This window comes from Ochlerotatus camptorhynchus, unplaced genomic scaffold (assembly GCF_037179485.1).
Source record: "Ochlerotatus camptorhynchus isolate MF236.1 unplaced genomic scaffold, CSIRO-AGI_Acam_v1.1 ptg000022l, whole genome shotgun sequence".
In the NCBI taxonomy this organism is placed as follows: domain Eukaryota; kingdom Metazoa; phylum Arthropoda; class Insecta; order Diptera; family Culicidae; genus Ochlerotatus; species Ochlerotatus camptorhynchus.
This window is the reverse complement of record NW_027040514.1, coordinates 7798822-7822383: the sequence shown is the minus strand read 5'-3', so window position 1 is coordinate 7822383 and position 23562 is coordinate 7798822. Positions and strand designations below refer to the sequence as shown.

Sequence of the window (23562 nt, the reverse complement as noted above, 5' to 3'; positions counted from 1 at the left end):
GACGTGTAGGGGACGACGGAGGAGTTTTGTGCAGCCAAGAACATTAGCTTCAAGGCTTTGCTGCTCCTTGATAACGCTCCGTTGCATCCGCCCACCATAAACAATCCCACCATAATGCTTCTATACATGCCACCAAAGATCACTTATTTGATTCAACCCCAAGGCATCATCAAAAATTTCAAGCTGAAGTATGTCAAGAGAAAAGCGTCGGAAAAATTTACTCATTCTATGAGTGACCTACGTTTTTTTGCGAATTTGAGTAATTCTTACTTCTTACTTCATTGGCCGTTAGACTGATGCAAAATTTGAAATTTTTGCTCCACAGTGCTCAAACTGTTTCAAATTGGGCTCTGATTAGCCTCCCAAAATTTGAACTCATTTAGTGAGAAACTGACTTGGCACAAACCTTTTGAAGTTTATATGGGAATTACTATGGAGAAACCATAATTTAGGTTCATATCGATCTCAAAACTCACCAGTTCACTTTACTTTAGAAAATGATAGCTGAGCTTATTGAAAATTTTCTCAGCTACAACTTTTCGATCAAATGTAAGGAACAAAAGATATTAATGATTGAAGTCTTATGATTATGCTCAATCAACTGTTCAGCAGACAACATCGGTGTTTATGGCGCGTAGAATAGAGGACAATCAGTCCGCATCGTGCTCTCTTGCCGTGCGGATCTATTTGCTTTTTGCTGAAGGAAGTGTTACTACTACCTAAAGCTACAACAAATTTAAACAGCACTTTTCAGTGCTCAACCTGTAAAAATTTTCTACCTTGTTCAACTCTTATTCCTCTTCGATCCTTGTTTGGACCCTACCCGAGGTAATCCTTCTTGGATATCGATTTGGAAAATTCCTCTTCGATCCTTCAGATTCTTATAGTAATCTGCTTGGAAGTCGATTTGGATAAAAATTTACTGCCGCCATGGCGCCTAAACGCAAAAGAAAGGGGCAAACTCTTGACCCCCCTTCTGATGAAATTAATTTGAGTAATCAATTTGATTTGCTCACGGATGATGAGAATGATCCATCATCCAAGAAAAATTCTAGTAAACTTTCCCGGCTTAATGCCAAGAAGGAAAAGATTCCCCCTATTGTGATAACCACTACCGATTTCCATGCTCTTCGCATGGAACTTTTGAATTTCGTGAAAGTTAAGTTTTCACTACAAATTGGACGTCGGGGTGAATGCCGTGTATTGGCTGAAACCTTGGACGGATTTAAATGTCTTCTCAAGTATCTTACTGAGAAGAAGCACAAATTTTTTACTTACGACACCAAAACTGAACGTGTGTTCAAGGTTGTCATGAAAGGACTGCCCAGTGGTGAATCCCTGGATCAGATCAAAGATGAACTGGCAAAATTACTTGGAGTTGTGCCACTCCAAGTAATCAAAATGAAAATGAAATCCCGTCCTGGCGATTCGCGCAACGGTATTTCTAATGATTTTTATTTAGTTCACTTCAAGTCTAGTGAACTAAACAACCTTAAGGCCTTAGAAAAAGCTAGCCTTATGCTCCATGTCCGAGTGAAGTGGGAACACTTCAGGAAGACTGGAGGAAATTTCCAAAACCTCACCCAGTGCCGTAAGTGCCAGGGATGGGGTCACGGAACTAAAAATTGCTACATGCCAGCTAAATGCATGAATTGTGGTGATTCCTCTCACGCAAAGGACGACTGTCCTGTGAAGGAAGATCCTAAGAAATTTAAATGTTCAAATTGTGGTGAAAACCACAAATCCAATTTTTGGGAATGTAAGACTCGCAAAGCGATCCTACAATCTCGTTCTAACCGTCAGGTAGGAAACGCTCCACGTTTCCGACCAGGTACAAATTCCTCTGCTGTTAACAACGGTCAGCGAGGAACAAATTCTACATTCGTACCCGTAGGTACAAATATCACCCCTGCTTCAAATTTTTCATCTGTACCTACTCCCCTCGCTGCTAACAATGTTCAGCGAGTTAATGGTGCTACCTATGCTGCTATTGCAGCGGGTAGAAATCAAAATACTAACCAACGTTCTAACGGAAATTTTGACAATTTTGACTTAGGAAGCATTACTGCCCCCAAAATGGAATTTTTACAGAAATCATTAATTGACATGATTTCTGATATGCTTAAATCTAACTCCATGTTTGATGCTATTCAAACTGGAGTAAAATTTGCAAATAATATTGTCATGACTTTAAAATTCAGTAATGGATTTTAAAGCATTAAATATTGTAAATTGGAATGCTCGATCTCTTAAAGATAATGAAGACGAGCTATTTAACTTTTTGCGAGTTCATAACGTGCATATTGCCGTTATAACTGAAACGTTCCTTAAACCTAACCATAAGGTTAAGAAGGACGCAAATTACTTGATTTATAGAAATGATCGTCTTGATGGACCCTGTGGTGGCGTTGCCATCATTATTCATAGGCGAATCAAACATAAAATTCTTTCTTCATTTGAAACCAAAGTTTTTGAAACTTTGGGAGTTTCTGTTGAAACAAAATTTGGACAACTTACGTTTATAGCTGCCTATTTGCCATTCCAATGCGTAGGCCAGCAAAAGAATTTTCTCAAGGGTGACCTCCAGAAACTTACCCGTCATAGGTCTAAATTCTTCATTATTGGTGATTTTAATGCAAAACACCGCTCATGGAATAATGCTCAAAGCAATTCCAATGGTAATATTCTGTTTGATGATTGTTCTGCAGGTTATTACACTATTCAATATCCAAACAGCCCAACATGCTTTTCTTCTGCAAGAAATCCCTCCACTATTGATTTGGTCTTAACTGATTCATGTCAACTTTGTAGCCAATTGGTTACCCATGCTGACTTCAGTTCTGATCACCTTCCAGTAACTTTTGAAATATCCCAAGAAATAATTTGTAATCCCAACAGCTCTACTTTCAATTACCATAGAGCTGATTGGGAGCAGTATCGAACATTTATGGAATATAACTTCGATCCAAACATTCCTTTGCAAACCAAAGATGAAATTAATTATGCTCTTGAATCTCTGACTACTTCTATAGTTGAAGCAAGAGCTGCCTCAGTACCAAAATGCGAGGTTAAATTCGATTCAATTATAATAGACGATGATCTTCAGCTCTTGATCCGTCTTAAAAATGTCCGTAGGAGACAATATCAAAGAACACGCGATCCTGCCATGAAGGTTATCTGGCGGGATTTGCAAAAACAAATTAAAAAGCGATTCTCTGCCCTGAGGAACAAAACTTTTGAAAATAATATTTCTAAATTAGACCCGAGTTCCAAACCCTTTTGGAAACTCACAAAAATTTTGAAAAAACCTCAAAAGCCTATTCCAGCGCTTAAAGAAGGTGGTAAAATTTTGATCACAAATTTGGAAAAAGCTCAGAAACTTGCTAAGCAATTCGAGAGTTCCCATAATTTCAGTTTGGGTCTTACAAGTCCTATTGAGAATCAGGTTGCTCGGGATTATCTGAATATTTTCTCTCGGGAAAATATTTTTGATGATTCCTGGGGGACTGATTTGGACGAAGTAAGGTCTATAACTAAAAAGTTTCAAAATATGAAAGCTCCAGGTGATGATGGAATTTTCTATATCCTCATCAAAAAACTCCCAGAGAGTACCTTGTCTTTCTTGGTAAAATTATTTAACAGATGTTTCCATTTGGCATACTTTCCTGATAAATGGAAAAATGCAAAAGTTGTTCCAATTTTGAAGCCGGATAAAAATCCAGCTGAAGCTTCTAGCTACCGTCCAATAAGTTTGCTTTCTTCAATAAGTAAACTTTTTGAAAAAATAATTTTGAATAGAATGATGCTTCACATCAATACGAACTCAATTTTTGCAGATGAGCAGTTTGGATTTCGCCATGGGCATTCAACTACTCATCAACTCTTAAGAGTTAACAATTTAATTCGTTCAAACAAATCTGAAGGCCACTCAACTGGAGTTGCTCTTCTAGACATAGAAAAAGCATTCGACAGTGTTTGGCATGAAGGTTTGATTGCTAAATTGAAAAAGTTTAATTTTCCACTTTATATTATGAAATTAGTTCAAAATTATTTAACTGACAGAACTCTGCAAGTAAATTATCAAAATTCCAAATCTAATCGACTACCTGTTAGGGCAGGAGTTCCTCAGGGTAGCATTCTTGGGCCTATATTGTATAACATTTTCACTTCGGACCTCCCTGATTTGCCTCAGGGTTGCCACAAATCTTTGTTCGCTGATGACACAGGCATTTCCGCTAAAGGAAGAAGTCTTCGTGTTATTTGCAGCAGACTGCAGAAAAGTTTAGATATTTTCTCTTCTTATTTACAAAAATGGAAGATTTCTCCCAACGCTTCCAAAACTCAACTTATAATATTTCCACATAAGCCCAGGGCTTCCTTTTTGAAACCTAGTAGTAGTCACATAGTCACTATGAACGGAGTTCCAATTTCCTGGTCAACCCAAGTGAAATATCTTGGATTAATACTTGACCAAAAATTAACTTTTAAAGATCACATTGAGGGCATTCAAGCCAAATGTAACAAATATATAAAATGTTTGTATCCTCTTATAAACAGGAAATCCAAACTTTGCCTGACGAATAAACTTCTAATATTTAAACAAGTTTTTAGACCGGCCATGCTTTACGCTGTGCCAATATGGTCTAGTTGTTGCACTACCAGGAAAAAAGCACTTCAAAGGATTCAGAACAAAATTCTGAAAATGATTTTGAAGTTGCCTCCCTGGTACAGTACAACCGAAGTACATAGAATTTCGAATGTTGAGACTTTAGCACAAATGTCCAACAAAATAATTAATAATTTCAGGCAAAAATCGTTGCAATCCTCAATTGCAACGATTAATTCCCTTTATACTTAGATAAGATTTAGTTTTAGTTTTTAGTTTTAAGATATCGATTGTTATACTGACATGCAGGTTAAAAAACCTGTTTAAAATACTGAATTGCCAAGACATGAACAATGTAAAAACACTTAGATATATATCATAACAATTAAGGCTGGTACGTTACTGCAGTAACTGGAGCACCTAGGTTAAAATGAAATGTTATTTATTTTGAAATTGGAACAAATAAAGAGTTAAAAAAAAATAAAAAAATTAAAAAAAAAAAAAAAAGAAAAAAAAAAAAAAAAAATAGAGGACAAAAATCATGGCTACTATGTCACACTGCAGAATACAGTGTTGCCCACAATACAGTTGCATAATCTTGCGATAAGATTATCAATCTCTTAAACAATTAATTACTATTTAATTTGACATTTGGCTGAAAAACGATTTTCCGCAAAGTTGTAGCTGATAAAAATTCCCATAAGAATAGCAATAGAATTTTTTAACAATACAATATGTCAAAAGGCTAAAAGACAACGAACAAAAAGTTTTGTTTTCCCATAGTAATTTCCATATCAACTTCAAATGGTTTGTGCCAAGTCAGTTTCTTATCAAATGAGTTTAAACTTTTGGAGGCTTATCAGGACCTGATTTTAAACCGTTTGAACATTGTGGAGCGAAAATTTCAAATTTTGCATCAGCCTATTGGTCGTGCATGCAGAATTTGTTTAGAAAAGTATGTCAAGTGCTTGTTAAAATTGCAGGGGGTGGAGTCATATGGCAAAGTGAGATAGTATTTAAAAGCAATCTGTTGCATTACGTAACACGTGGGCTACAAAATGGTAAGTTGACAACCTGGAAGGAGCGGAATACCTAGCCCTGGTCCTCACAAGTTCCTACTTCACGCCTCCCCGAGTAATATGATAACAAAAGACTACAAGCTGAAACATGGACACAGCTGGGTGGCGTAAAGCCCTACAGTAAAAGTATGGACGTCTGTAGAAAGTTGTTCCAATCGAACCGTCAAAATGCACCGCTTTGCTCGATTGGAACAGCTTTTTGACGTAGGACTACGTCAAAATGGAACATGTAACAAAATTATGAAAGATTTTGAACAATAATAACTCAGCTGCCCCTGGACCAACTTCAATAATTTTATAACCAATCGATCAGAAATGTTACTACGCATTAGCAATGCTTCCGACTGATTATTTTCAGCAAGAAACTATTGAAAAAGTGGTATATGTCAAGCATTGTCCAATGTACAAATAAAAAGTGATAATTGGTATCACTGTTTTCATGAAATAAACGTTCTTCCCAAACCCAGTCGTCATAATCGAGTACCACTTGGTTGCACAACATCTGCTTTAACCTGAAAAGATATAAAAGAGCGCTGCTGTCCAGCCTCAACTTATTTTCGCTTCAGCCGGCGTGGTGAGCAGGCAGCAGAAGCAGCAATAGCAGCAGTAGGAATGTGGTGGCAGGTAGGTAGTCTACTCTTCTACCTAACAAGCAACAATGACTGGTCTCGGTAAAGGAGGAAAAGGTCTTGGTAAAAAGGTGCTAAGCGTCATCACAAGGTTCTTCTTGATAATCGCCACCCGTCGTCAGGTTCACCCTGGCGGTGTCAAACGTATCTCCGGTCTGATCAACGATGTAGCACACATCGTTGATCAGACCGGAAATACGTTTGACACCGCCAGGACGAACCTGACGACGGATGGCGATTATCACGGTGTTTCGAAGGTGTTCCTGGAAAATGTGATCCGTGATACTGTCACCTACTCTGAACACACCAAGCGTAAACGGCCATGGATGTCGTCTACGCTTTGAAGCGACAGACGCACTCTGTACGGTTTCGAAGGTTAAATAATCATCAGGCAACAAAACGACCTTTTTCAAGGCCAACAAGCTTATTACAGTAAGTAGTTGGAATAGAATTTTTCTGTGCCTGTAACTATCTTGTAACTAAACTTATAAGCAGGGGTGCAAGTGATTTTGATCGATTATCTTCATCAACTTTCTTTTTGAAAAAAAATACTACAAATTTGATACGAATGCAATTAAAAAAAACGAAACGAGTTAAGATAATAGATGATCGATCAATTAAAAGAACTAAATGCTTTTCACATTTGTTCCGTCCACTAGCGGTCCTACGTCAAGCTTCCGTTCGTGCCCCTAGACACAGACCCTTCTACTTTTTCAGTTTTGTGGTGACAGTCATCCATACTTTTATTATAGGGCTTCAGGGTGGCGTAGCCTGGGCAATGTTGCCAGTCCGGCAATAGCAAAGTGAAGAGGTGCGACGCGAACACTGGCGCGGTAACCATAGTACGGTGATAGAGGAAATGCTTCACCAAACCCAAGCGTCTGTTCACCATGGAGGTGCAGCTCAAAACGGCGTCTGTTCTCCATGTTAGGAGCGGCTGATCACCGTCCTAGTGCCAGCGTAGGACTCTAAACAGAGCTGTGCACGATGGTCCCCCGGCAAGACAGGGGGTTGGGGCAGAACCAACAAGTCGCCCTGGAAAAAACAAAGTTGCTAATACTGAAGAAAGAAATACGGATCGGAACAATCGGCACAGACCTACGCGACGAAATAAGGACTACGATTGAAAACTCGGAACATGGAACTGCAAATCGCTCGGTTTCCCGGGCTGCGATAGGTTAATCTATGACGAACTTCAACCACACAACTTCGAAGTCGTAGCACTGTAGGAACTTTACTGGACGGGACATAAGGTATGGAAAAGCGGGCATCGAGCGGCTACTTTCTACCAGAGCTGTGGCACCACCAATGAGCTGGGAACCGGCTTTGTAGTGCTGGGTAAGATGCGCCAACGCGTGATTAGTTGGCAGCCGATCAACGCTAGGATGTGCAAGTTGAGGTGTAACCGTTCTGTTACAAAGGTCCAATACAATATTATAAATATGCACCATGTGATCGAGCATTCAAATAAATTTGTGTAACACTTACGGTGAAACCCACTGGGCAGACGATACGGCCATGCTACGGAGTCACGGGTGATGAGCTGAAGGGTTCTGCGATGCTTAGAGAACGGCCATCGTTCACTTTATCTCAGGCGAGCGTGTAGACCAGAAGCACAAACGAAGTGACAGACGACTAACTGGCGAAGAAATCCATTTAAATAATGTGGTTCACTGTAATAGAATTTTCTTGGAAGCTTGTGCCATCATCCACCAGATGGGTTAGTTTTTTTGTTTTGATTTGAACAAAGTTGATTTTATGTACAATGATTCTTTGACAGTGTGCAAAGCACAAACGAAGTGACAGACGGAGCGGCTCGAAATTTGGTTTGACGCACTTACATTTGAAATTTTCGAGTGTACCTCACGGCAACACTATCTACTCATATGTACTAGCTTAAAGTAGTTGATGCTATTGGGGCACCGCCTGTTATCTCTTTTTCTCTAACGAAAATTGAAAGGGAGAGCCTGTTGTCAAACTGCATGTCACTATGTTGTGTTCATTGTTATCTGCACTTCTTTTGTATAATGAAAGACCTTAGGCCAAAATGATTAGGAGTAAACACATCGGGTTAACATTTGCTTACAAATAAACGATGTTGAGCTGTCAATGACTCGCGCTTTTTGGCGGCAATTGTTGCTAAAGATTTCATCAGTCGGTGCTCCTAACCAAAGCCATGGTCATTCGCGACCGAGAAGATATCGTTGTTGGACGCCAAACAGGACCCGCCCGTAAAAAATCCAATAAAAATACAATGATTTTGAATGGAGATTTTTGTTGATTATCATAAAATCAAAACGAAAATCATGGTATATGAGAAATGTACAGTAAAAAAGGGGGGTTGTTAAGCATCTTAACAATAAAAAAAACTGATTTTTCTCGAACAAATATGATATCATCAAATTAATTTTCATTGAGAATTGTATCTTTTAAAACGAAATTTATTTTTTCACCCGTCCAATAATTTAACAATAAATTTATAATGTGCCCGAAATTCAACCGTAAAAATCATTGTAATTTCGTTATTTTATTATAATTATTTTTTTTTCGGGTGGTTATACTCGGTATGCATTTGCGCCTCCGTAGAGGAACTGAAAGCTTTCGACGAGGGCGATCTGAAGAAGGAAAATTTACTCCAAAATCATGCCGAAATCCATCGAATCGATCGACGTGCTGAAGGTGAGATGGTGAGAATGAAGGAGGATCGGATGAAACCAATTTTGTTCAATTTATTATTTATTTCGGCTAAAGATGCTGTATGTCACTCGTTTGAGCATGATTGCGGTACGATGGTGCGATGCTCTATTCTGGACCGGGCTACTAGACGTGGCAAAACTAGTCATTATACCTGCTACGTGTACCTTGTTACCTGAAGACGAGGAGGGAATCTTCGGATTCATGGAGGAGGACATCAGAAATGAGGAAGCTCGTATCCGAGGACAAAAGTGTTACATCTGCAAGGAACGGTATGCAAACGTTTGGTGTTGCGCGAAGAAGTGCTTCCGTTCATTCCATACGCTTTGTGGGATGCAGAATGAGTGCCTGTCGCATTACGTGGAAACGTTCCAGTCGTGGTGCGATAAGCACGTAGCGCTGGTGGATAAGGTGAAACACTCCGAGACCGAAGCCTGTGGGATTTGCTACGATGATATGGGACCGTACAGGAAGCTGGAATCGATTCGTGACCCGTGCTGTCAGAATGGCTGGTTCCATCGGAGCTACGTGGCACAGTTTGCCCAATCGGCGAGGTACTTTTTCAATTGCCCTTTGTGCAACAAGGACGACTTTAGTCTGCAGATCCATCAGCGTGGCATTTATATTCCGGAAAATTAGGCGAAGCGGCGGAGGTGGGTGAATCGGTATTTGAATACTGAATATTTTATTTTAATTGTTCGAGGGATGCCTCGTGGGAGCTGGAACCGAATGTATTCAACGATCAGTTGGAACGTCCTTCGGAGTGTGACGCTGAAGAGTGTCGCTGTCGGTATGGGCGAGATTACGACGATTGCAAGCGTTGGGATCTGATCCTTTGTGCAACGTGCGGTTCGACTTGTCGCCAAGATCAGTGCATGGAGGTTCCCTCGAAGAACTATGTTTTCACCTTTTGTAGTCCGATTGTCCGAAAGACGCCGGAAGCGGTTTTGAAGCTAGCCGAGGCTTCCCGAAGAGTGGAAGCAGCAAGATGGGGGAAGCCGGTAACGATAGCAGAGAGGGGAGTTCTAGGGGCCGATCTAGTGGCAGACGTCAGATTGAATCGGATGATTCAGATTCTGAAGAGTCAGTTGCATTGACGACCAAACGCAAATCTCAGAAAAGACGAACCGCAATAGACAGTGACGACAGCGATTCCGATCTGGTTTCTACACGAAAGAAACCAACGTCGAAATGACGGCTGTCCACGTCTTCATCTAGTTCTTCCTCGTTCGTTTCTTCGAAGCGAAGAAATCAGTCTGGAGGAACTGGTCAAGAAGATTCCACTGCCACGAGGAACTTCCGTCGAAAAATTACTTCGAGTCAAACCGGTCGTAAGGCTCGAGAAGCTCAGCTCGGAAAAGATCAAATCGTTGACTTCTTCGGAGAATGAAGACGAAGCATCCTCCGCCGGATCGTCGACCGTGTTCGATTTCAACTATCGTGTGAAGTTAAACAAAAAGCAGGGCCGAAAATCGATGGTAGAATTGCAGCCGATCAAACAGGTCATCCGCTCCGACACGAACACGCTAACGGATGCCTCGGTGGAGATCGTGCGTCCCAAGACGCCTGCCCAGAAATCTTTTAGAAAGCAGTTCAAACTGAAGCTTTTTGGGTCGAAAACCGTCCCACGAAAACGTTCCACCAGCGAGTCTGATCCGGAGTACGTTACAGCGAAGAAAAGTTGATTTAATTTTAATGACGAACTTGCAGAATTTTCCAGCACTAGTGCACTAAGCAGGTCTTTCCCACGGCGCAATAGATTACTGCCAACGATGCCACCTCAAGCGGAAATGCGATTCGAGACCGGGTTGACGTTGATGCTCAAAAGCGAGAAAATGTTCCGGATTTCTCTACCCATGCGAATGTCAGCTGGTATCACACTGCTTACAGGTACGAGAACCTTCCAAAACTTCTAGTGTTTGGACTGGTGGTATGGCACAAAGAATGCACAATGCACCACGAACCGACGGAGAATCGTATGTGCTGTGATCAATGTGATTGGTGAGGCAGAAGGAAACAAGCCAGCACTTGCATTATCACGACGTTCTTATGCATAATCTAGTGTGACGAAACGTTGGATCATGCGTAAGAACACCGTGAGAACGACAGAGTCGACTACATTCCTTCTGCCGCACCTATAGTAACGCACACGGCTCCCGCGCTGACTGTTCCTTACTTTCTCACTCTAATCAAAATTTCCTTCGATGAGTGAGAAAACAGCACCCCGTCAACACGAGCAAGGACACGAGTTGCCAGATCATTGCACACAAAACCAACTTGAATTAATTCAAAACAAAAATACTAGCGAACCTGGCGGTGAGGGGCGGAAGGTGGACTAAAATTCTATTACAGAGAACCACATTATTTTAATTCATTTCTTCGGAGAAAGTCGTCTGTAACTTCGTTTGTGGTGCAAAGAGTGTATCATTTTGTCATTTTTTTATGCTTTTCAGTTTTGAGTAGTGTGAAAGAGATAGAACCAAAACATTCTAATACATTTGGTGAAAATACTAGTACAATCCAGTAGTAGTGTTGCCATGTGGTACAATCCAGTAGTAGTGGTGTTGCCATGTGGTACACTGAAAAATTGCAATAGCAGGTTAGTCACCAAAGTTTTCGAGCCGCTCCGTCTGTCACTTCGTTTGTGCCAGAAGTGTCTGTGGAATACACTTTAACAGAATACAGTGCGAGTAGTGAATCAAGGTGAGGCCAATTCAGCTGACAACCTTCTCACTTTCTTTTTCAATCAATCAAATGGTTTTCTGGTTAGCGAGTCAAGGACCGCCATTTCACGCTACGGTCTAGGTGACATTTAGTTACCCTGACCTAAACGTAAAGGACATCGTTCTCGGGCTGAAGGCCCTAAACGCCAAGGAGAATTTCCCTTCCCGGTTCGACAGAGAGTGGCCTTGCCGTCGTCGACCGGCTTCGTCAGAAGGAAGCGCCTGTGCATCGGAACCATTTCCTCAAACCGCTATACCAGCCCCAGTAGAACTAACCCGCCATCGCACTACAGCCGACGTTCGGTCAGCCTCGCTTCGTCCGCCATTGTTGGAATTGTACCGAAATTTCACTGAGCGGTGGTACCGCCATCTTGCCGACAAGATCGGCCTTTAATCGTCCGCCATCGACAGGAGCATTCCAGAACCGCAGCGATCGCTCGCTGGTCTGCAGTCGTCGTAGTCGCCATCGTCATCAAGGGTATGTGCCAAGAAAATCGAACACAACACCACACAATCCACACTATCATTAATTGAATAAAATACAGTGTTAAAGTTGATCCGCGCTGTGTTCCAGTTTAATTGAAAGCTTGAGTGCCTTTTCGTCCGCGTAGCCCCTCCAATTTGCCCAGCCCAGAACATTAGTTTCAGAGGATTAAGGGCCGTTTCTTCAACTACAGCATCATCAACGTGCACTGCCCACACAAAGAGAGACCCGACGACGAGAAAGAAGCGTTCTATGTGCAGCTGGAGCAGGTTTACGACCGCTGTTCGCAACGAGACGTCAAAATCGTCATCGGCGAACGCTCAAGTAGGACGGGAGGCAATGTATAGACCGGCAATCGGCGAACGACAACGGCCAACGATGCGTGAATTTTGCAGCCTCTCGAGGAATGGTAGTTCGAAGTACCTTTTTCCCCCGCAAGGATATCCACAAAGCCACCTGGAGATCACCTGACCAACACACAGAAAACCAAATCGATCACGTTCTAATCGACGGGAAATTCTTCTCCGACATTATCAACGTCCGCACGTACCGCAGTGCGAACATAGATTCGGACCACTACCTAGTTGCAGTATGCATGCGCTCAAAACTCTCGACGGTGCATAACACACGTCGAAGTCGAACGCCGCGACCCAACATTGAGCAACTACGGGACGCCGGAGTTGCCCAGGACTACGCGCAGCAGCTGGAAGTTGTACTACCGACGGAAGAGCAGCTTGGCGCAGCTTCTTTTGAATATGACTGGAGGGACATCCGTTCCGCCATAGGTAGAACTGCTACAGCAGCAATCTCGGACCGAAGAAATTACTGGTTTGACGGCGAATGCAAACTGTTAGTAGAGGAGCAGAATGCAGCACGGGCGAGATTGAATGTGGAGCGATACAGACAAGCGCGAAACAGACAAAACTCGGTTTTCCGAAGGAAGAACCGTCAGCAGGAAGACCGAGATCGCGAGGCGATGGAAAATCTGTACCGCGTAAACGACACACGGAAGTTCTACGAGAAGCTAAATAGTTCACGCAAAGGCTACGTGCCGCAAGCCGATATGTGCTTGGAATTGGACGGTAACCTTCTCACGAACGAGTGTGAGGTGATTGAGAGGTGGAAGCAGTACCATAGAGGTAACTCTAAGACCACTGGGTCCCGAAGAAAATCATTATTATTTTTGGCTCACTCAGTACCAGAACAACGGTCCCAAGCAGTCCCAAGCTATTTCACTCACCCCTGCATGTTCTGCATGAATCCACACACCCCTGATGTTATCTGTCAAACTTTCATAGCGAATCAAAACAAACATAGTGTAGTAATAGAATTTCAACTAGAATAGGGTACGTTAATCGTTTGCTTGGGACCAATAGGCTACTAAAGTGGTAAGCCAATTTAAAATCGTTAGTTTCGTATTGATTGTTGGCAGTACTATGACGAGCACCTCAACGGTGATGCAGCAGAAAACGAAGCTGGCACGGCAACGGACCTTGAAGCATGCGCAGAAGACGACAGGCTACCGGCTCCTGATCATCAAGAAGTTGAGGAGGAGATCGGTCGGCTGAAGAACAACAAAGCAACTGGTGTAGATCAACTAGCAAGTGAGTTATTAAAATACGGTGGTGAAGCACTGGCTAGAGCGCTGCACTGGGTAATTCCCAAGATTTTGGAGGAGGAGTGGATGAAAGGTGTCGTATGCCCAATCTACAAAAAGGGCGACAAGTTGGATTGCTGCTACTACCAGGCGGGATTCATGGGTGCCCGCGCTACCACGGACCAAATTTTCGCGATTCGGCAGGTTCTGGTTATTCAAAAATGAGTCATACGTACTCATTTTCATAACTACTAACTAACTACTAATGGCGTTGTGATAATGTAAAAATACGAAGTTTGCCTTTCTGTCATAAACGCTGTACAGACTGGAGAGTTATAACAACAATCAATACGAAACTAACGATTTTAAATTGGCTCACCACTTTAGTAGCCTATTGGTCCCAAGCAAACGATTAACGTACCCTATTCTAGTTGAAATTCTATTACTACACTATGTTTGTTTTGATTCGCTATGAAAGTTTGACAGATAACATCAGGGGTGTGTGGATTCATGCAGAACATGCAGGGGTGAGTGAACCAGAGTTGAGCCAAAAAGTTGAGCACGTTTCTTCGGGACCTTCTAGTCTTAGAGTTACCTCTATGGTTAAAGTCTGATGAGTTAAAATGCCACCATTTTCCCAAATTACCCTCCGTCGAGTCGAGTGAGTGGTTCCTTCGGTCTCGTTTTGATCAAATTGATCAATGCTCACGAGAGCAATCATTATGCGAGAGCAGAATATGTCCACTTCTGGCTGTTTAATACATTGCACACCAACAAAGCACGGTGGCTCTCACCACTTCCAACCATTTGTTTCCCCCTCAGTTCCAGTTGATTAGCCCCGCCGTCGAACGCCACCAGCATGATCAAAAGGCAACCACCTCAGGGTCACAACAATAGTATATGGTTCTCGAAATTGTCACAGCAAATGCACAAACTCGGTAGCTAACAAGCACGTGCCGATCACAACTCGGGGACGATCAAATCACGTGGCCTCCATTGAATTATTGTTGGAGCAAATTTGTACCCAGCACCAGCAGCTATTATATATCTCCGAACGGGTAGATCTTCAATCTCTTGCAGCGTAATAATAACCTGGCTGTTGTTCCGTTTCCCACATATGTACACAAACATATCTTGAATCCAAATTGAAACAGGTGTTTGGAACACTTGAACAAAATTCTCCTCGACAAACTGATGATGGCATCAAGATCGATCTCGCCTAGCGCCCATTTTCCGCAGAGTAGGTACTAAATATTCATAAATCCTCAAAAATTCCACATTCAAATGCGCATTTGATAAATTTCCTACGGAAACCTGTTACGTAACCGTTTCAAACAAGCTCTGGTTCTGGCTCGGACTGGTCTGGAAGTTGCAGTCCCGCAGTCAATTGATGCAGTTCTTGTTTTCGACGCTGCTGGCTGTGTGTGCATACATATGTGCAAGTGCAAGTTCGGAACGTGATGGCCTGTGCACTTTTTCGATGCAATTTTCCCTCTTTTACTTTTTTGCCATAACTCCTTTATGTCTGTGTATATGTGATAGGGTGGTTCAAATTATCAATTCTGCTAAACACCGATTCTACATCAATATGCGTAGAAGAGCGGTTCTAATCTAATTGGGTTCTGGACATGTTTTTATTCAGCGTCTGATATATAATTTGAACCGCCCTATCGTGTAGGTACTTGTTTTGAAGCTTGTTTTTATTAACTCGAACCAGTGTTCTCCGGTGTGTTCGTCGGTATCTGATGATGGTTGACCACCACACGGGCAGAGAAGAGAGTGTCCTCGATGCCACTCACCTCCGTTACCTTCAGTGTGGTGGACGATTACAGTTCCCCAGCAGAGAGTATGGGATGTTAATATGTTTTGAGAAAATAAAAACTCATCACGATAGCAACGAGTGCCCTCCTGGCTTGTTCAACACGAAAGCTTGTCGTCGAATATTCTGAAAGTTGAATGTGTTTGATCGGTTATTTAATTATAGGGGATGAAATGGTATCGTAGGATGTTGGAAGGTCTGGTAGTTATTTTCACTGGATTACATTTTCGACATATGCACTTTTTTTTTTAATTTTAAGCAATTTCCTCAACATACTAATCCAACTCCTTCCGGTTCATCGGAATGAACGTTTGCGACAGTTTGACATCGGAACCCGAAACGGTCTTGCCGTGTCTTGCCTCGATTCCCGCAGTGGATGTGAGAAACCCCATACCCTTCGTTCTCTTTCCCGATCCCGAACCCGTTTCCGACTTCGGACGAACTACCTACCGCCGTTTTGACGTTGGACAAGTCTTTCGGGAAGGGTGCCAACCTAGGGAAATGCAACGAAAATTGGTCAGACTTTAAATGCTAATAACTTGGCTAATAATCAAAGGATTTTGATGATTTGTGTGTCGACTAAATCGGCAGTTTTATAAAATTTGTGTGGTATGTCACATATTATAAATGTTAAATATTTAAATAGCTAAAAATGAAGAAATATGGAAACATTCAAATTTCTCAAACATTTTCTTCGACTGCCAGGTGCTCACCCCTTGTACACTGAACCAAATTGCCCACACATTAATGTATGATTATAGCTTCACTTGAGCCCCATACGGATTATTTTTCTATTTGAGAAAGATTATCATTCTCTGATTCAGCTCTCAAAGCACAGAAGAAGTGAATAGCATCAATTCGAAAACAGAATGATTTTCATTCTGCACACTGTAAACCATCAGTTCTAAATCAGCATGATTATAATCTATTCTTAGAAAGACTTGCAATGAACAAACCGTATGATTAACATTGAGAAGGATACGGACTCGTCATATATTTTTAAAATAAATTGTCTTGTAATGTTTTAATTAAATAGGGGAAATGGATGCAATGTCGGCCTAAGTGTCCCTAATTTGGGCCCATACATAAATTCAACAATCGACTAAATTTTCAATAGCGACCAAAAATATCCATTAGTACCGTCCCAGTGACGCGTTCATCTAGATACAATTGATAGAGAGTAGATTTTTAGCGATGGTGCCAATCTTAGATCCATAGGCCAACATTAGAGCCATTTCCCCGATAAGCGCAATCTGAATGAAACATATATAAATATATCTCTACTAAATCCTTGGAACTGTAAATTAATGTTGTAAATGAAACGCTTTTGTTTTACAAGTTGAACAATTATTTTATTAATTTATTTAGTACAAATGGAGTCCTTGTTTTTTTTTAACAAATAGCGCGCAAACTTTGGAACTTATTGTTAAGGTTCTCTACGGGTGCTTAACTTACCTTGGTATAGTGGAACTGCAGGGGATCATGCGTGGACAGCGAAACTATCAAGCCTCGGGCCAGATACTCGCGAACAATTAAAACAACAAGCTGCGAATACAAAATGGTGAGACCAAAACGCAATGTGAGACTGAAACGATATAAAAATGAATCGCATGACTGTTGTTGTATGATTTTCGTTATGGGGCTAACTTCATTTCTTATTGATTGATTGATTTCTTTATTATAGAGACTTTCAGCCGTTGGCTGGTTCGTCTCTGAAAAGATAGTGTGGGGCCCAGAAGGGACCTCATCTAGTTACAAAGTTTTTTTTTCCTTTTTTATCATGTTAGGAGGTCTGTAAGAGGCCTCCTCTAGTTAAATACCGAGGCTGTCAATGTGCTGTCTTTCTTCGGAGTTTTGGTTGTTAAGTTGCTGAGGATCTTGCTTTGGTTTGAGATGTTGGGTGATAAGAGAAAGTCCATTTGTATTGCGGTGGTTGGGATTTTGGCAGGTTTCATATTTGGTCGAAGAGGCCGGCCTCGCGGAGGAAGCCCCTTAATGCTGTGATTCTAGTCGGGTCGTTACTTAGTGCGTCCTTAATGCTGCCCGATATGCCGTACAGCACTCGTGAGCCTTCGTATTGAGTACAGTGGCAGATTATGTGTTTCACTGAACAGTTGGTGCGGCAGAGCTCCCAGAAAAGTTATGCGAGACTCTGGTATGGCCTGTTCTGAGTCTTGCCAGGACAACCTGAGTTCGCGGTCAGGGGGGTCTTGCCATCTTCGTGTTTCAGCCTTCACTTTTCTAAGGAAAATGCTAGTTGATTGGGACCATGTATTTGACCGTAAGTCCCAGATTTTGTTGGCCCGGAATCCATACAAATGTAGTGTTTCTGGGGGCATATCGCTGAATGGCTTGGATCCATGAGTGCTTAATAGAGTATGAGTTGAGGGCTAAAACTACACTTGCGGAGTCCGTAAATACGGCAATCGGCTTGTTTGAGGGAGTGCCCAACAAACAATTTTAGCTGCAGATTTGCTTATACAGCCAAAATATGTCTTTTGCAGCTAATTTTTGCCTGTATAAGCTAAGCTGCAGCTAAAATTGTTTGTTGGGTGGTAGCAGCAATAAAAGCAGAGACCGCTTCTGCCGAGAATATAGTGTACTGGTCTGGAAGTCGATGAAGTACGGACATTTGGGGGCCCGTGATGCCGATGCCAACCCCTTCACGGGAAACCGATCCATCGGAGTAACGGATAGTGTGGTTGCAGTATCTGGTTCTCTGGAGTTCCGCGACGGATCTCACAAGTGCCGTAGAGTTGGATCCTGCCTTGAACTTCTTCTTTATCGCCAAGTCGATAATGGGCCCGGGCAGGTTCCAATCTCTGGTTCCACACCAATGTATGCTAGACACCGGGGGAGCTCCAGATTGGCGGTGGCTGAAAGGAGTTGTTTGGCCTCGGTAAGGAGGAAAACTCCTTCATCTGAGCCAGCTGTCTTCTCCTCGAAGCTAATTGATCGGTTACAGATGGTCTGAGTAACTAGAAGGTTGAATGGTAGTACCATCATAGAGGTAACTCTAAGACTAGTAGGTCCCGAAGAAAATCATTATTATTTTTGGCTCACTCAGTACCAGAACAACGGTCCCAAGCAGTCCCAAGCTATTTCACTCACCCCTGCATGTTCTGCATGAATCCACACACCCCTGATGTTATCTGTCAAACTTTCATAGCGAATCAAAACAAACATAGTGTAGTAATAGAATTTCAACTAGAATAGGGTACGTTAATCGTTTGCTTGGGACCAATAGGCTACTAAAGTGGTGAGCCAATTTAAAATCGTTAGTTTCGTATTGATTGTTGGTACCATAGAGGTAACTCTAAGGCTAGAAGGTCCCGAAATAACATGCTCAACTTTTTGGCTCAGCTCTGGTACTCTCTTCGGTCCCAAGCTAATCGATTCACCCCTCGAAACATAAGAAAAACGAATAACCCCTCATTTTATCTGTCAAACTTTCATAGCGAATCAAAACAAACATTGCGTAGTACTAGAATTTTGACTAGAATGGGATACGTTAATCGTTTGCTTGGGACCAATAGGCTAGTCAAGTAGTGAGCCAATTTAAAATCGTTAGTTTCGTATTGATTGTTGGTAGTACTCCACTTTCCACGCAAGCTGCAATTGCAGGCGTGGATGATAGTAGGCCGGATGAGATAGCTTGGTGGTATGTAGAGGCTAGCTACGTAATTCGAGAGCGAGACAGGTAACTTCGATTCCATAAAGGAGACGTGATTCTAAAATTGTTCTAGCAACTCGAAGACGAATGGGCCGGTTACTGTCTGGGTGTCGACCTGCGATGGATCGTAGCAGATTAAGATGTGTCTTGCAGGCGTTCTTGACTTCGTCGAAGTGGGCAGAAAAGGTCAAATATCGGTCAATTCGAACTCCGACGATACGGGCTGACCTCCTGATGGGAATAGCTGTACCATTGCTACAGATGGGAGTGTTAAGGACGGCATGATGGTGAGAGCAGATGTGCACTAGTGTGCATTTTTCGGTTGAGAGTTGGAAGCCAGTCAGTAATGTCCACAGGAAGACTGCCCTTTTGGCAGCGCCCATCTTTCTACGTAGTGCCTTTATGGTTTTGTGAGTGATCAGGAGGATAATGTCGTCAGCGTCCACAAAGATGTAAATTTCCTTAGGAAGGTTAACGAAAACTCCATTCATACAAATTAAGAAAAGGGTGACCGCTATAACCGAACCCTGTGGTACGCCAGTCTCCTCTCGGAATGTTGTGGAACGGTGGTTTCCCAGAAGTACCTGAAAGGTGCGGTTTGCCAAGAAATTCTTCACGAAATGCATCAGGTGCCCGCCAAGGCCCCAATCAGCCATTTGTCGGATGACATCTGGCATCCAAACTCTATTATATGCTTTTGCTATGTCTAAAGCTGCCAGTTCGACGTGGTGTCCGCTCGAGGTAGCGTCATCAAGGGCTTGGGCAAGTGTGGCGAAGTACGTGTTTGTGCCGTGTCCTGGACGAAAAGCGTGTTGACGGTGGAAAGTAGGTCCCTGGATTCTAGAAAGTTCATCAGTCGTCTATTTACCATTCTTTCCACGATTTTCGAGGCACAGCATGTGAGGGAGCTCGGCCTGAAATCACTAGCTTGTCTGCCTGGCTTTCCTTGCTTGAGGATCGGGACCGCGAGACTGTGTTTCCAATCCTGAGGCAGGGAGTTGTGCAGCCACTCCTGGTTGATTAGATCTAGGAGCTTGCGTCTTCCTTCTGGTGGTAGATTCCGGAGCAAAGGATAGCCCACCTCGTCCGGGCCCGCAGAATTGCCTTTAGCCTTTGATAAGGCTAGAGTGAGCTCGTTCATCCGGAAGGGTTCGTTTATTTCCGGCAAAATTGTTTCCTCTGGAATTAGCATGCTGACTATGGGCTTCCAGATGCTGACTCCTACGGAAGCGTTCTTCGTAGCCTTCTATGGCTGATAGAGAGGCAAAGTATTCTCCAAGTACATCGGCAATAGTATCTGAATCGCGGGTAATTCCTCCTTCATATTTAAGTGCGATTCCCCGGTTTTTTCTCTTCCCACTTAAAGCATTAACCTTTCCCCACAGAGCAGCTGCCGATTGGTTTGAGCTGATTTCGTTGAGAAAGTTCTCCCAACTTTGGGCTTTCGCTTCGCGTATAGTTTGCCGACATTCTTTCCTTTTTGCACGGTAGTGAGCCAAAGCAACCTCCTTGTCGGGGTGGTTTTTATTTAATCGCTTGGCGGCACCAAGAGCCTTTCTCCTGGCTTTCACAGCGATTTTTGTGTTTGTCCCCCACCACGGAAGGGCTTTTCGTCCTGGGATGGTACTAGATCGAGGAATAGTGTCTGTTGCCGCTTGAAAAATCGAACCGATGTAGTCCGAGAGGTTGGTCGGTTCGGATTCTCTGCAGGTACCGGTGATTGCCTCTTGATAACTTGTCCAATCTGCTTGATTGTACATTAGAGTGATGCAAAATTTGAAATTTTCGCTCCACAATACTTAAACGATTCCAAATCGGATCTTGACTAACCTCTCAAAATTTGAACCCATTTGGTGAGAAACTGAGATGGCACAAACCATTTGAAGTTTGTATGGGAATTACTATGGTAAAACCAAGATTTTTGTTCATGTCTATCTAATAATTCACCATATCGGTCTACTTCAAAAGCCTTTAACTTTGCTTCTAGGAAATTTTCCCAGCTACAACTCTGCTGCAGACCACTTTTTTATTAATTGCAAGGATCGAAAGTTATTAATGGTTCAATGCACTGATGTCTTATGATCATGCTCAATCAACTGCTCAGCAGGCAACATTGGTATTTCTGGGGCGTTGAATAGGACACAACAATTATGGCTACTATCTCACACTGCAAAATACAGTGTTGCCTACAGAGCAGCTGCTTGATCATGTCATAAGTCTACAAATCTCTTAAATAATTAATAACTATTTCCTGCCTCGTTTTACATAGAAACAATCTTCAGCAAAGTTGTTGCTGAAACGGCTGGATGTGGAGAGGGTACAGTGCATGGCACCAACGGAGAAGGCAATGTGATCAATGTGAAACTGGAAAAAGTGCTTTATGTTTCATCGTGGCTTAATTTCCGTGGATCGATTGACCTCCAAAGGATTTACGGCTGTTTTCCAAGCGAATAACTCTGACATTCGAGACGTAACTGGTACAGTGCTGGTCGTTGGTGAACGATCCGGTTGCTTGTACCGACTGAAGCAAGTGGAGATGTCGAAACAAGTATAAGTGTACGGATACCGAGCTAACGTGCACATCCCCAATGTCGAAGGGGGCAAGTTTAAAAGGAAAGAGCAAAAGTTACGGTTCCTGGAGCTGGATGACAGATTGTCTCAGGAAGAGAAGCCGTTTGGGGATTCCGCGAATGGTGAAGATGAATGGTGTTTTGTGCAAAAATCGGAGCAGCAGTCACTGGATGAAGAAGAACCCGACGATTCTGGTGAAGAAGATTGCGATAAAGACGGAGACGAGAGTGAATCCGAAAACTATTTCGATGTGGTGGACTCTGAATCCGAAGAAGATCCCCTGGCTGTGACGGAAGAGGAACAGGACGAAGGTGTTAGGTGGTCTAGTCGCCGCAATCGCGGCACACTGCTGGGTCAATTGTTCAATTTCGTGGTAGGGATTACCGTGCATTCGGATGATGAGCCTACATCGTATCCCTAATAAAAAATTACTTTACACGAACGATAACCCAAATGATTGAACTATTCCACAAATGGTTTGGATGATACCCCGAACACGTCGTTAAGCAAAATAACCATAAAGTTTTTATTAGGGATGTGAAGGCCAACCATTGAGGAGGAGTGATGGGATTTAGCAGTGGATTGTCCCCCACCATATACCATCGGTTTACCCCTCACGGAGGTAAGCTTCGCCACAAGGGTAGCTGTCAGACATCCACGAGCAAGACGGCGGAAAAAAAATAGAGAGAAAGGGAGGTAAAAAATTTATTATTATCATAACCATCTTTGTCCAACCGAACCAAGGCATGAATACAAGTGCTTTGTATCCGTAAAAGTGCCGAGTTTATTTATTTATTCTTTTGAAGTTCCCTACGCGGTTTTTCCACTGTGTGTTGTGTCCTCTGTTGCCCACAGCTATAGCTTCACCCCAGAACCGGTCATCGAGCCCTGTCTGAATCATCATGTTCACCAACAGTCCCGTTTCGACTAAAGTAAACCCCACACGTATCAATATATTGACGCGAAGGGGAATTATTGACATTAATATTGATGATGTGAATACAGAAATATTGTCAATACCGATGTATTGACGTCAATATTGAATGTATTGACAATACGATTATTGTCAATAAAAGCAATCGTGTACGGTCCACATAATGGTTGCACCTTTCGCATCAAAGTTCTCGTCGTAGCCCGAGATGGGAAATGACAGGTGGGCAGGAACTCACGGTCTCCCAGTGTTGGTGAGTTCTTTGCCGTTAATGTTCACGAAAAGTTCACTATTTTGCTATACAGAAATTCAAAACAAAAATTTTTATCTGCGAATTTGGACAGTTTTTGACCTGTTTCATACGACCGGAAGGTGTATGCTGGTCACAAATGCCGTGCCAAACTGATTTCCTACGCAATTAATCAACCTTTGATATGAATTTCGCTAATAAACACGAGGAGCATTTCTTATAGCAAACTCGCCATAACAAAATGGGCATGGTTCATTTAAGTAAACAAACTAACACTTCTTCCGACTGTGGCACCTCTCTTACTCGCCTGGGTCGTAGCCTTTGCTCCTTTGGTGATCACCCTGCCACTTTGTGCCTGTGCTGATTGTGTTTCTTGTGTGTTTTTAGGTGTCGGAGGCGAGGTCGGAGGGTGTTTCCTCGGAGTTACCTCTATTGTGTTTCTGGGTGTTTTTATGTGTCGACCTGCCTGTGAAAACGGCAAACGAAAAATGATGCTAGCTGGCAGC

General features: G+C 42.6%; 1 pseudogene; it reads left to right on the top strand.

Annotated features, from left to right (window-relative positions):
- Positions 1-9705: 9705 nt before the first annotated feature.
- Positions 9706-10881, top strand: LOC135704439 (DNA topoisomerase 1-like; annotated as a pseudogene).
- The last annotated feature ends 12681 nt before the right edge of the window (positions 10882-23562 follow it).